At 39.9% G+C, this 9719-nt stretch overlaps 1 long non-coding RNA gene across 2 annotated transcripts; it reads left to right on the top strand.

The window, feature by feature from the left end:
- The first annotated feature begins 45 nt into the window (after window positions 1-45).
- Window positions 46-2891, top strand: LOC117823551. Of its 2 annotated transcripts, XR_004633427.1 has the most exons (5): window positions 46-316; window positions 1779-1893; window positions 1999-2100; window positions 2393-2550; window positions 2773-2891. It is a non-coding gene; the product is annotated as an uncharacterized LOC117823551 (long non-coding RNA). The 2 variants fall into 2 exon arrangements; XR_004633426.1 differs by having other exon boundaries at window positions 2393-2891.
- The last annotated feature ends 6828 nt before the right edge of the window (window positions 2892-9719 follow it).

Below are 9719 nucleotides of genomic sequence, written 5' to 3'. Positions count from 1 at the left end.
GCTCCACATGTTGATATTCAGCGTGTTGATTACTTTGTACGTCCCAATATGATCGGTTCTTCTGCTGAGGCCATTTTAACAAAACAACAAATCAAAACTTGCATGCGTGTCACGTAAGGCTGCGTCTGTGTACATGAAACTTTTTTTTTTTTTTTAATTGCAGCCTTTGCGATTTGATAATTGCATTCTATTATATTGCGATGTCGGTTTGAATTCGATTAATCGTTCAGCCCTACTGCAGAAACACTCTTTAGAGAACTAAAGGAGTTAAAATGACTGAAAACAGATGCTGGGTGGACCCTCTTCCTTGAGACAGGTACGTAATGCTGGATTTCTGCTTTAAATCACAATGTGATATTTTATTTCACTATAATAATCGTCTGTATGTAGGTCAAACAGTGTTAGCCAAATGGCTAGCTCGTTAGCGTTAGCTGCATGCATTGAGCAAAGCTGGCACCTATAAGCTGTCTGTGATAACGTGAACTACAACCCACATGCTTCAGGTATAAGACAGTAGTCTGTGGGCTCTGCGTGGTGAGGGTGTAACAGCACATATAAGCTGTCTGCGATCACGTGTACTACAGCCATACAGTCTAATTTTACAGCCCACATGCTGCAGGTATAACACAGTAGTCTGTGATCACGTGTACTACAGCCATACAGTCAATGATTACAGCCCACATGCTGCAGGTATAACAGCAGTCTGTGATAATGTGTACTACAGCCATACAGTCTAATCCTTCAACCCACATTCTGCAGGTATAACACAGTAGTCTATGATCACGTGTACTACAGCCATACAGTCTATGATTACAGCCCAAATGCTGCAGGTATAACACAGTAGTCTGTGTAATGTGCATTAAAGCCCACATGCTGCAGGTATAACATAGTAGTCTGTGATAATGTGCATTTAAGCCCACATGCTGCAGGTATAACACAGTAGTCTGTGATAATGTGCATTTAAGCCCACATGCTGCAGGTATAACATAGTAGTCTGTAATAATGTGCATTTAAGCCCACATGCTGCAGGTATAACACAGTAGTCTGTGTAATGTGCATTAAAGCCCACATGCTGCAGGTATAACATAGTAGTCTGTGATAATGTGCATTTAAGCCCACATGCTGCAGGTATAACATAGTAGTCTGTGATAATGTGCATTTAAGCCCACATGCTGCAGGTATAACATAGTAGTCTGTAATAATGTGCATTTAAGCCCACATGCTGCAGGTATAACATAGTAGTCTGTGATAATGTGCATTAAACCCCACATGCTGCAGGTATAACACAGTAGTCTGTGATAAAGTGCATTAAAGCCCACATGCTGCAGGTATAACACAGTAGTCTGTGATAATGTGCATTAAAGCCCACATGCTGCAGGTATAACACAGTAGTCTGTGATAATGTGCATTAAAGCCCACATGCTGCAGGTATAACACAGTAGTCTGTGTGCTCTGCGTGGTGAGGGTTGAGTTATTAGATGCATACTGTGTTCTCAAAGTTGCATGTAGTTACACAGTGATAAAACACAAGGATCCCCTAATGTTAGCTCTGAAAGTCAACGGGTTAGGAGTCATGTTGATCACCATCCAGCTTTTTGTCTGCTAGTTATCTTCACTCTCTGCCTCAGTGTGAACAAGACCCTGAAATGCTATTATACATAACCACGGGCTAACTAAACATTATCACTTAGATGTCCGTAAGTAGGATTCAGTATTCTGTATTCTCCCAGGATTTTATTGAACAATACATTATGTGTTTCACTGTGATGTCTCCTCAGATAATGTGGCATAGTGTCCTCCTCCATGTCAGAGACCAGCACCGCTGCTCTTTTGGAAGTTGTGACCTCGGGCCACTTGATGAGAGCAGCAGAGATAAGCCATGGATGGTGTGAGGTGAGTTGTCATACTATGGGATTATGTTTTAGATCTCTACACTGAAGTCTCAAATACTGAGCTGATGACTTAATCCTACAATGTTCTTCATTATGTTTTAAACAGGCTCTCCATCACATCAGGCTCGTGAATCCATCAGTGTATGAGGCGCACACTCCTCTGGCACCTCAGCCACAGGCCTGCAGCCCTGACTCTGATGGTAACAATGTGAGTGATGGCATTAATACTAAAAGTTTCTTATTAGACATTTCTCTGCCTTCAGTACAAAATGCATTCATAAACACACAACATTACTAAAATATTTGCTATTTACCTGTGTGGAATTTTAAAAACATGGGAGGAAAAAATAATTCACTGAAGTTGAATTATAAATTCTGCATTGTGACGGGAACAAAAGCTACTACAATAAGACGACCAAAACATGGAGCATCTACAGTGAAGAAACCATTAGACTACAGAACTGTAGTCTCCCATGTAACTTTACATCCCTCATTTTCAGAGAGAAATCCTTGGAAGACGGTTGAAATCTGTGAAGAGACTTCCCAAAACAAGAACATTAAGACCTGATGACCAAAGGAGTCTTGGACATCTTCCTGGGATTCCTCCACCACCTACAGTACAACAGAACTAGCACAAGCATGCATCCAACGCAGAGAAGTTTGTACACATGCAGGCATATTTTTCTTGCATCACTTGCATGACAAACAAGAATAAATATTATATATCTCATATCTGCAGCATAGTCTGAATATTGATAAAGCAGCATGGATGATCATAAAATATTTTACTTTTAGAGTAAAATGTGACACATGTAGTCACTCTAAGCTTCCTTTTGTTCCTCTTTTAACCATCACTATATCTTCTCTTTCACTCTTACAGAACCTGCCTGTATGAAAAGTGTAAAGTTGTATCATCATACACCGTGTAACAGATATGTAAATAATGTGAAGAACTGTAAATATTGTATATTGAAATTAAAAGACAAGACTTTATTTGCATTCACTTGGCTCAAAGTAAAATATTAAATATGTCAAAAATAATTTACATTGTCAATATGACTATAAAGTACTTGGTATTATAGAAGCAAATCAGTGTGTTTTATTGGGGTGTAAGAAGTAGATACGACCTGCTTGTTTTACCTTTCTTGCTTTTAAACAATTGATATTGGTCTGCAGAGTATAAACCCAGAGCAGTGGCCCTGAGCGTCTGGATATGTATCTCTAATTCTCCATACAGTGCAGCTATGGATCCCCACTCTGTTGCCCTCACCTAAAATCCATGCTGCCACAACACATGCCATCTGTATGCTGTTTATCTGTATTGCCTTTGTTCCACGCCTGGCTCCGGGTCTTCATCAGCAGCAAAGCTGTCATTCCATGCAGCATGGGCCTGAAGCAGAACCTCTCCCCCTTCCTCTGACAACATCACCTCTCCCCTTCCTCTGTCCACTGCTGAAAGCTCAGGTTCAGTCCAGCTGGAGGAGGAGTGTGGTCTCCTCTGTTTCAGTGCTGAGGTCCTGCTTTGAGATAGTGTGTGAAATAAATGCCGATACATGTTAGCTAATTCAGTTTTTGAAATGAAAGTAAATGTTATTTAAAAATAATGCAAATGGCTGTAAAATTGCACATCTGCATATAATACAAATAGCTCTGTACATGGAGGAGGTCTATGAAGATACTCTCACAGAAACAATGGTTATTATTTCAAACTTACTTTAGTTATTTACTTTGGCCCTGCTATGTAACTATACAATCATACGAACGAAATATTTTGAATATATTACTGTGATGATAAGGTGCCACCATAGATAATAACATATACATACGACTAAGGTATAATAATTATATGCTATGAGCTATGAGCTAAAGTGTTTTCTGTCAAGCATCGTTATAGACAGCAGCTAAAACAGGGCTGAGCAAGGTAAGAGTAAGATGACTGTGGACGGGATATTTTGTTTATACCGGAAGTGTTATAAACTGCAATAGATCGAGAATCCGCTTGAGGCTGGCTGCTGAAACACCGGAAACCACATAGACACCCATTCAAAGACGACAATATTTGCAGCATTAATAAACATGTTTATTAAGCCTGGTTCAAAAAACGGCTGGGCCCTACGAAGCTAATCTCTCTATCGGCACAGTGTGTGCCGATAGAGAGATTGGGGGTGAATTTTTTTCTAACGTGACTGTTCAGAAGATATTAAGATTCCGAGTTTTTGCCCAAATAAGGACATGACTGACGTGACTCCCGGTCGGGAACACTTAGCTGTTGGCTGAGAGGCTCACACTACATCACACTCTGCCTGGTTGAGTTCTGCATTTCCAATATGGCAGCCGCCGTCGATTGGCTTCAAAACAGCTCTCAGGAACAGATGGGTGACATCACGGATACTACGTCCATATTTTATACAGTCTATGGTCGATATGTATGTGATTGTGTGCAGGAGCTCAAAAATCCACCCACAGGGAGTAGTACTGAATCAGGGAGGCAACTGCTGGGACATGGAAGTGGTTCTCCCTCATGGATGAGGCAATAGGTGGGAGGCCATCCATAAGGCCTCCATGCCTCAGCATGGGGAGACAACTCTTCCATGTCCCTGCCAGAATCCCCTGATTCAGTGCCATCCGACTCTGAGAGAGAGCCAGGGAGAGGGACAGAGGAGGCAGGGTCAGCACCAAAGAGGCAGAGGAGTGTTGGTGAAAACATTTTGACATTTTTTGAGAGGGCAGAAGAAAGGGCGACAGAGAGAGCTAGGAGAGATGAGGCCAGGGAGGAAAGATTGTTGTGTTTGATTGAAAAGATTGTTGAAAAATGGGTGGAAGGCAGGGTACACCCTGGACAGGTTGCCAACCTATCACAGGGCTAACACAGAGAGACAGACAACCATTCACTCACACACTCACACCTACAGGCAATTTAGAGTGGCCAATCAACCTGGTGAGCATGTTTTTGGACTGTGGGAGGAAGCTGGAGTACCCGGGGAGAACCCACGTATGCACGGGGAGAACATGCAAACTCAACACAGAAAGGCACCTGCCCAGCTGGGGATTCGAACCAGGAACCTTCTGGCTGTGAGGCAACAGCCCACAACCCACCGTGCAGCCATCAGCAAAAGCATGATCCTGAAATAAATTTGCACATCAGTATCAAAAAATGTATGCAGAAACTTTTAAATAAGATTCTTAAATGACAATCTATGAAAACATGACTTTTTTAATAGCCATAGTCATCATGAGTTAAAAATTATACACAAATATTCTTGTATCATTCATTTATGTATGCATTAAGTTAAATTAACGACCTTCTAGGACAACTCAAATGCCTATTTCAGTTCTTAATGGAGCGTGCACACAAAGCAGAACTCTACCAAATACCCTGTTCTTACAACAGCAGATCAGAGAAGGTCACAATTAACAAAAAAGCAAGAGGTTAACAAGTTGTTTGTATTTTTAAAACCACAATAACTGGTAAAAGGGGATCAATGTCCTACTAGTGTGCAAGTCTGTCCAGCTCTGTACCTGCTCATATTACGCGCTCACAGGAAAGTTTGTCTTGCTCACGGGAAAGTTTCTCATGATGAGCACATAATAATATTTTGTGATCTCAAGAAATTTTCTTGGGAGCACAGGATAGTTTCTGGTGCGCACGAGGAAATATCTAATTCTTTTTTTCTGCCCATGACCATAGACTGTATAAAACATGGACGTAGTATCCGTGACGTCACCCATCTGTTTCTGAACGCTGTTTTGAAGCCAATCTGCAGCCGCAGCCATATTGCTTCTGTCGAGCCAGTGTGACGTAAAGAGGCGGGCTTTGAGCCTCCTAGCCAACAGCTACAGTGTTCCCACAGACAGCTGTGCCTCTCATTGGAAGACTAGTAATCTCAATATCTTCGAAATTGCCGCGTTAGAAAAAAATTCACCCCCCTCACAGTGAGAGGACATCAAGAAATGAGCTATTCAGACTACACTCATCTTTTGTACCAGGCTGTAAACATGTTTATTTCTGCTGTAAAGATCGTCTTTTTCCCATTCATGTGTATGTGACTTCCGGTACTTCCAGGGCCAGCCTCAAGCGGATCCTCGATGAACTGCAGCTTTTAACACTTCCGCATTGACTCATATTTTTAGACCGGAGGTTGCCGCTTGCTCATGACACTTTAGGGGCTCTGTACTATTGGGTGTCCATATTGTTGTAACATCAATAACAACATCATTGTTTTATGAAAGTTCACTAGTATAGCTTTATCACTTTATGTTACTCTCTCAGCCTCAGGTACATCACATGCGGACGCTGGTGGTGAAGCATCTACATTGCCTTCAATAAAAGGTAAAATAAATTAATTAATTAAATTTAATTTCCAAGGCGCAGTTACTCACTTCTCTGGATATTATAGGGTGCTATTTACAATAGAAGCATTTTTTTACTTTTTTCCAATTGTTTTTTTTTTCTCTCCTCCTGTACAAAAAGTGTAAATTATTTACATACTAACATATACATTACTAAATAGATAAATATAAAACACATGTCTATAAATGTAAAACAAAAATAAAACTTTTACTTTATCATGTTTTTACATTTATAAACATTTCCTCTAATATTTACATTAAGGCTTAAACAGACTATCGTTTATTATCATACTATAATTAATTATCCTAATTCTTTCTACTCTGGGTGAAACTGAAGCACTCAGAGTAAACCCCATGTGAACAGGTGGAGAACATGTTGGCTAGGTCTCTACAAAAATGGAAATTGTAATTGTCTGTCGGTCAAAAGCCTCACCCCTAACGTCTGTGTCGGTTGCGCAGCAGCAAATGAAAAACTTGAACATCCTGGAGGAAAATGTACCTACTCTTTTGACCCATTTCTTCTTAGGTTTGACCTCAACAACCCCGTCCTCACTGATGGGGTTCACCTCCTCTGCATCAGCTGCCTCTTTGTTTTGGTGTTCCTTACCTGCAGTCTCAGTTTTACATCTAGTTTTGGTTCCGTTTGTTTTTCTTGCATCTGTTTTGACCACATCTGAGTCATCTAAGCTATCTATGGTTAATAAAGTGCCATTAACCACTGCACTGGATGTTATGTAGCTCTTGATCTCAACAGATGGTTGCTCCAGTTGGCTGTTTTTCACAGTTAAACGTGCTCTGGATGTATAATTGTTTATGTCAGGGTATCTGTCAAAGTGTTTCATTGTGATGAAACGATGTCCTAGTCCTTTGGCGGGGGTGATTCTCTTTCCTGGATCCACATGCAGCATATGTTTCGATATGACAAAAGCCTTTATGTCCCTAATTTCAGCTGGATGTGGTGGTTCTGGGTTGAACTGCACTATGTCGCCCAGAGTCTCCATTCTGTTGAAAATGCCAATATATTTTATGGTCTCTTTGCCTGATTATAAACTGTATTCACACCGTGTATTCAGCCTTCGGTGAGGATCTTGGTTAAGACACAAATTCTAATCACTTTTGCAACAACAAAACATTCAATGAGTTTAAAAGCAAAACAGTTGATAAACAGAGTTGACATTGATGGTAACAGAGTTGACTTTAATAACAGAGTTGACCAGACATTGTTTGAAGACCAAGGTAAACAACATTTCTGCCTGACTATGAAACTTTTAAAACACATTTAAATGTGAAACTGTGACTGTTGAACTGAAACCTTGAAAACATTCTTAATATGTAAAAACAACCATTTAATCAAAAAAAAATACATCTGAATTACAGATCTGTCTGTCTTTATCAATTCATTTCATGAACTTGAATGACTTCTTACAAATCTGAACACTAAAAATTATTTTCAAAATGGTTTTGACTGATGAAACTGAAACTATTAAATGATCTTTTAGATGTTAAAAACAATCATTTAATGAGAACAAAGACATCTGAGTGACAGATCGTGTGTGTGTGTTTGTCTGTCTGTCTGTCTGTGTCTGTGTGTCTGATCTGATGAGTAAAATGGTTTTCAAATTATTTTTTTTACTGATGGGCAACATCTTGTAGCAAATTCAGGGGCATCTTGTAATTGAATTTAGCTTGCCTGGATCATAGGCAGGCATGCTAACCAGTAACCTGGGCCTGTGAATCAGTCATTGTATATACAGTATATAAAATATTATAAATAATAAATATAAACAGTTGAAACCAGATGTTTACATACACTGTATAAAAACACACATACTCTTTTTTTGCCCACTGTCTGACATCCAATCACACTTAACTTTTCTTGTTTTAGGTCAGTTAGGATCACCAAAATGATTTCTATTTGCTAAATGTCAGAATAATGAGAGAGAGAATTTGTTAGAGGTTTTAGTATTACTTCAAAAGTTTACATACACTATGATTACTGTGCCATTACTGTACAATTTGAGAAAGCCCAGATGATGGTGTCTTGGCTTTGGAAGCTTTTGATAGGTTTTAATGACAACAATTCAGGGCACACCTTAGGATGTATTTTATAGGCACAACTCAAACACACTGCTTCCTTATGAGACATCATGGGAAAATCAAAAGAAATCAGCCAAGATATCAGGAAGAGAATTGTCGACCTCCACAACTCTGGTTCATCCTTGGGTACAATTTCCAGATGCCTGAAGGTGCCACGTTCATCTGTGCAAACAATTATACGCAAGTATAAACACCATGGGAATGTCCAGGCACCATACCGCTCAGGAAGGACATGGCTTCTGTGTCCCAGAGATGAACGTTTATTGGTGCGAAATGTGTGTATCAACCCCAGAACAAAAGCAGAAGACCTTGTGAAGATGCTGGCTGAAGCTGGTAAGAAAGTGTCATTGTCCACAGACAAACAAGTCCTGCACCGACATGGGCTGAAAGGCCACTCAGCAAGGAAGAACCCATTACTCAAAAAGCAACATAAAAAGGCCAGATTACAGTTTGAAATGCACACAGGGACAAAGACCTTATTTTTTGGAGACATGTCCTGTGGTCTGATAAAACAAAAATGTAACTGTTTGGCCATAATGACCATCGTTACATTTGGAGGAAAAAGGGGGAAGCTTGCGAGCCTGAGAACACCATCCCAACTGTGAAATATTGGCCTGTCAGCATCATTTTGTGGGGGTTTTATGCTGCAGGAGGAACTGGGACACTTCACAAAATAGATGGCATCATGAAGAAAGAACATTATGTGGAAATATTAAAGAAACATCTCAAGGCATCAGCCAGGAAGTTAAAGCTGGGGTGCAAATGGGTCTTCCAAATGGACAATGACCCTAAGCATACCGCCAAATTAGTAACAAAGTGGCTTAAGGACAACAAAGTCAATGTTTTGGAGTGGCCATCACAAAGACATGATCTCAATCCCAGAGAACATTTGTGGGCAGATCTGAAAAGGCGTGTGCAAGCAAGACGGCCTACAAACCTGACCAGTTCTGTCGGGAGGAACGGGCCAAAGATCCAGAAAACTGTTGTGAGAGGCTTGTGAAAGGTTATCCAAAACGTTTGGCCCAAGTCATACAGTTTAAATGCAATGCAACCAAATACTAGGGAAATGTATGTAAACTTTTGACTTTGAAGAAAATAATACTAAAATTTCTAATAAATTCTCTCTCTCATTATTCTGACAATTAGCAAATATAAATAATTTTGGTAATCCTAACTGACCTGAGGTGTCATTTAGCTAGTATTTAAAGTATAAATTGGGTCTAAAATATATATCAAGCATTATTATTAGAGAAAGGATAACACTGTTGGTAATATTACTCAAAGTTGATTCAATAAAGATTTTTTGGGAGGGGAATAATAAAAGGTTTATCTGGGAGAAGCGAAATGTACCCGCAATTCTGGAGTGACCCGCAAGACGAA

Source organism: Notolabrus celidotus, chromosome 12, assembly GCF_009762535.1.
Source record: "Notolabrus celidotus isolate fNotCel1 chromosome 12, fNotCel1.pri, whole genome shotgun sequence".
NCBI lineage: Eukaryota > Metazoa > Chordata > Actinopteri > Labriformes > Labridae > Notolabrus > Notolabrus celidotus.
This window is presented reverse-complemented; position numbering and strand designations above follow the sequence as displayed.